This window comes from Bacillus rossius, chromosome 7, assembly GCF_032445375.1.
Source record: "Bacillus rossius redtenbacheri isolate Brsri chromosome 7, Brsri_v3, whole genome shotgun sequence".
Taxonomy (NCBI): domain Eukaryota; kingdom Metazoa; phylum Arthropoda; class Insecta; order Phasmatodea; family Bacillidae; genus Bacillus; species Bacillus rossius.
In genome coordinates, this window is record NC_086335.1 from 37,470,869 (window position 1) to 37,476,819 (window position 5,951).

Here is a 5,951-nt window from a genome sequence, read left to right on the forward strand (position 1 = left end):
CAAGACAAAAATTATGGTATGCCAATGGGTTTTGGGAGGGAAATAATGGTATCAGGGACGAACGTTAGATGGCTTTGGTAGCTTGCTCGCTCCCGGCCCAACAGAGCCTCTTGCTATCCTTGGCCACGATCTCACCCCTAATCAAAGTGGTAGCAGTTGGAAAATGCTGAGGGCAGAGGTATTTCACTAACAGCCTAACACGCTGGTATTACTCAAAAATTTCTTTTGTAGCTAGCTACTAAAAAAAAACTGTAGCTTTTCCTGGACCATTTTGGTTGGTAGAATAATGGTTTCACGTGGTTTGGTTTGTATCCAAGCTGTTCGCTGGTGCAATTTTATTTATTTATTTATTATTACTGTTGATACCAACAATTCTGGTATAATTGTCGGGCGTCTGTTTAGTTTGCTTGGCTGGAACCTTATTTAACTTTTTTTTACTGGTGCCCTTTTAATTTTTCCTGGCTGGTGGTATTTTATTTTATTCTTGGCTAATAACCATTTAAATTTTTTTTATTTGAAATCCTTGCCTTCTCCTGGCACCTTTCCACGGCCGTTTTTTAATTGCCAGTTCACCCCCTTCCACACAATGTTTCAGATAAATTACAGAAATGTAATGACAACTTACCGAAACATCATATTAGGTTTCTGTATTGTGTCGGAAAATGTTGTGCAGTAAGGGATGAACTCGGATGAAAGCTTCCATCAGGACTCTTACTTCACAAAACTTCAACTCCGCATGCTTATGGTTTGTGGGTACAAGCTACCCTGGACCCGTGTTTCCCTGAGAATTTTAACACCTGCATAACATATCACGAATACTGCACAAAACATTTTTAAAAAAATTAGTAGACGACTACAGAACTGGTAGTTAATAAATTTATAGATTCAAGATGTAGTCTTTGATGTTGTGTGTCATAAGAAACCTCAATAATAGACAAAAAAGATAAATATGCAAACACATGGAAAACAACCATAAATCAGGCATTGTCAAAAAATTTAAATCATATATACAGTACAGAAAATCCCATGGAAGGAATTAGTCAAAACTTATTACAGCATAGATGGACACAGTGGGCTAACAATGACGAGACAATAGCAACAAGAGCAGTACATAAAGATAATTATTACCTGACAACACAACAACAAACATAATAACCAAACAATGATACTAAAAATATAAAAAGAACAATACAGTGAAAATACAGAGATGCACAGTTGAACCCACAGATGTGACAAAACAGATATTCTGGACATCACAATGACAACAGCACAAACGAACACGTAGGCTTCCTAAGGCAACAGTTGGAAGATAAAACAGAACTACATCTTGAATCAATGTTCGCCATTGCACGAACCATTCAAAGAATGTATATGTATGCTTACCAACTGGGATGGGGAAACTCGTAGATAATCACAAGAAATATGACATAGCATGAACTGAATTTTGAGGTTGCAAAAGTGTTTAATTATTATGTATTCCCTACACTTAAAAATGTCTTGTAGAAGTAATACAATCTGTGTGCATCGTAAGAAATGATATTTTACTGTCAGGCAGCAAACCACTCAATGTTTTCTAATTAATTGTTGATATTTATGTAATTACCATAAATGCTTCATGGTTTTCAAACAAATACATGTATTTATTGAGTTGCAGTCTTTCAGTCGGAATGATAGAGCATTTGACAAGATGGCAAGTTAACAAGATAGTTGAAAGATCATAATTTTTTTTTTCAATTTTTAGGGTTATTTGTATAATATTTTAAAACCAACCAGCAAGTTATTTTCCAGGTTACAGCCATTGAAAGAGTAATGCGATGACTTGAAGAATAATCTGAAGTTTTTTAGGCTTTAAAATATTATTTTAATATTTGGGACTTAAAAAAATAATATTGTAAGTAAATATTTTAGCTATTTAACCAGAATGACAAAAAAAATATTTCATTTGAATATTACCCTCCAATTTATGATTTTGTTAATTTTAATTATTGTTACTTTTCACATGGTTTCTTGATTTCCTTTGAAAATTTTTAAAACTGTAAATAAAACATTTTGGTTGGAATGAAACTATGGTCAATTTATTGAATTATATTGTTACAAGTTTATTGTAAGTGAAAAATTACTGAATCAGAATCCAAAGCTATTTATCAAGTTTATGCCATGGTGCTATTATAAATTCGGGGGCTGCTGTCTGATAGTGACTGGAAAAGATGCTACTTCGACGTGCAACTTATTTGAGTTGGATGAATACTCATCCATTTACTGCTGTCTCATTATGTAGCCTTCACAAATACAGAGAAACCTCAGCTCACGTCTTTATTGTTATGACATTTTTGGCAGTAATATCTCCACATTGTAATTGTTAATGAATTGTAATTCAAGAAAGAGAATACCACTATACGTTCTCACGCAACATATAAACAGAATGTTTCCGAAGGTAATTATTCAATATCACGAATCCAAGTTTATCCTTGAATCTGATGGCATAATCCTGTATACATTGATCCATTGGTACATGATGCTTGCTGTTTTAGTTTAGTATGTCAATAGATTCTGGACACAAGAAAAACTCGAATATTAAAATACAAACAAATTGCGTCAGGTCTTGTGTATTTTTTTCCTTCCATATACATTTTCCAATCATACTTCATTCTTATGTCAAAAGTTATTGTTATGTCCAGGATCTTTTAGCATATTAAATTAAAATAGCAAACTCCATGCACCACAGGATCAATGTATACAGGATCCTGCAATCAGGATCAAGGGACAATCTTGGATACCTACGTAATATGAAAATTTTAACACGTGATTATTAAGGAAGATATACTCATATATTCTTGAACATTAAATCTTACATTATTTATTTTGTGTAAAAAAAATCGGAAAATACTTGCAGCTTAGCAAAAAATGGATGAATGCCGTTTCTTTTAACCAAAATATTACAACCATGAAAAAAAAAATGGTTTCCTATATCATTACTCTTAATTAATGACATGGAGGTGGATAATATTTTTATGTAATTTTATCATTCTTTCATGTAACCAATTTTAGTGTAATACTATTAACGTGAACTTGGATAAAAAAACTAATAGAAATGTCATATTGTCGGAATGCTCTCAAGCAAACCATATTGCTCAGATTGCTTGATTAAGTGTCATCAGCTAAATCATAATTAGATACAATGTCTACACACGATGTATCTAATGCATAGTGTGCAAAGCAGTGGCGGCTACAGGATTTAAAATAAATAAATAAATAAATAAATAAATTTGTATTAAAAAAACTTCAGGCAACAAAGGGTTTCGACAGTTACTTTATCATTCTCAACATGCATCACTGCCTTTATGGTCTGTGATTCCAGGTGTAACAGCTCATCTTGCATCATCCAAAATAACGCATTGCCTTAAACTAGAACTCTGATATATATATTTCATAATTTCAGGGGGCTATATCCCCCTACCCCTTCCCTGCATCCGCCACTGGCACCAAGGTAACATAAATGTAGCGCAATGACAAGATCGACATACAACATTATGTATTTTGTTAAGTGGTGTTTAGTGAGAAGTTACAAACCAATACAACAGCGAACTTGTCTCATTACGTACAAGAACTGTTACGTACGTGAACAGACTAAACTGACCGTCCCTCGGGCAGAAAATTAATAAATCAGTAAATGGGTGATATTTTGATGAGTTTTGGAATTTTTCCTCAATTTCTAGCTAAATCATTACAGATTTTCCATATGGCATCCAAGACAGCCGACAAGATGGTGGATGTCAAAATTATAAATACTAATTTACTCTAGCGGGTAAATATTAAACCAATATGGCGGCAGCACACTTTGGTTGATGAATTGTGTACTAGCACTCCTAGTAGTGAGTACTAAAAACAAGATGGCGGCAGCGCTCTCTAGCAGACGATGTGTGCACTACATGACACTATAGATCCTAGTAGCAAGTACTGAAAATAAATATGGCTGCCTCCACCAGACAAAAAAATGGCGGCTTCGATGTCATACTCCAATATGGCGGCCAATAGAAGACGAAAACAAGATGGTTATTGTAATTTCATAATTTGTGATTGTGGCCTACAGCAGACGAAAACAATATGGTGGACGTGACATCATACTACCTGCCATAATAATATTCTTTGATATTAGTGGTGGGAGGTCAGTCTGCTGGTGTCTTCCGTGGAGGAAGGATCCATCGTCATATTTTTTGTCCTCGCCGGGTTCGAACCGAAGACTCCGAGCTCCATGATGTAAGTGTTTTATTATTAAATATTATCTAAACTGTAATTACATTTTTTTTATTTTCCCAATTTTTTTCTAGTAACATGTACGTATTTTAAAGATGGCGAACATAAAGTCATAATTTCAAATGGCAGAATGTGTTCTTATTAATACTTTATTATTTTTTATAAATGTTATAATTTTTTCGTTTTTATACGATATACATAATTACGGATTTACCAGATAGCTACAGTAACGATAACTGCAACGGTGATGTCACAATTCCATATGGCGGACATGTCCTCCTGATCTAGGTGGCATAGGGCGGTTTGCCGACGGTTTTTTTGCAGCTCTGGGGGATTTTCGTTTTTTTTAAGTCAAAAATAATTTTAGGCACTTTTAATTTCAAATTTTTGCCTTTCTTACGGTCCCCCCACCTTTTCCGATAAGAGATTTTATTTTTATGATTTTTGGGGGAAAGGATGTAGGCAGAATTTTTCTCCGAAAACTGGAAAATTATGCTATTTTTGGTGAGATTTTGGCATATATTTTAAGTCATTTCTGGCAAATTTTTATATACTACTAATAATGTTGGGGTGAGGGGGAATTAAATTTTTATATACATAAATTATATTTTGTAAATAAAAATTAGTGTAAACACAAGCAAGTTTTTGCCAATCTAAATAGTCTTGCATTTCCTAAACCAAACCTTGCTAAATACTCCTAAAAAAAGCTTTATTAGAAAAAAAAGATTTTAATTTAAATATTATTTTTTTCTCAGAAATCTAAAATACGCCTAAAAATTAGCTCTCATGTTGGCGTTTAAACCGCGAGAAAAGTAAGAAGTAATGTGACTGTTATCTTAGGTATACAATTTTTGTTTATTTCTTGTTAAACATTTAATTCGGTTAATTTCTAATTCAAACCGTTCACGACAAATCATAATATGTTATCTTTAAAAGATTTGTGGAATGGGAGCGCATGACTTGATGTAAGTTTTTGGACATACGCCATTGCTAAGAACTTTTTCTGTTGAAGAAAAACACCTGTGTTTCCGTACCATGTGCGTCTCTGCCTGAGGACGGGAGCAGATAGCAGTTCCCGAAACGTCGCTTGTTTCTGTTCTGGTAAAACTGTTGTATTTTTTTGTCTTTTCGTTTTGTCGTGTTTTTGTCTCGTTTCAACTGTTGTGCTGAATTATTTTGGTTTCAATATTTTTGTGTTGTCATCATTTGTGTGTTTTTTTGTTCACTTAGTACTTTTTTCTTTGTTTTTTCTTTGTTTGTTGACCATATTTCTGTTTCGGAATATTTTGTGGTGTTTATATTCTTGATGACAACAGCAATTGTTTGCTTAATTTTGTGTGTTTTTTGTCTTTCTTGTGTATTTTTATTTATTTTATTTATTAGTTTTTCTTCAACAGAAAAAGTTCTTAGCAATGGCGTATGTCCAAAAACTTACATCAAGTCAAATAATAATATATTAAGTTGTGTACTTTTAGTCACATATTTAGCACAAAACTAATTCTTATTGTTGTTTTTTAAATACTCATTTGTAAATCAACATTTAGCAAGACGCAAGTTCCCAGCAACTTGGGCTGAATGCTATGTACAGCTTCAAGATCAGAGTTATCAGTTGCGTGCTACTTCTCAGATAATTAATCAAGGCTGATAGTGATATCATTTCAAACGCTAACATTGACTTGTTTGCTGCCAACTAAAAC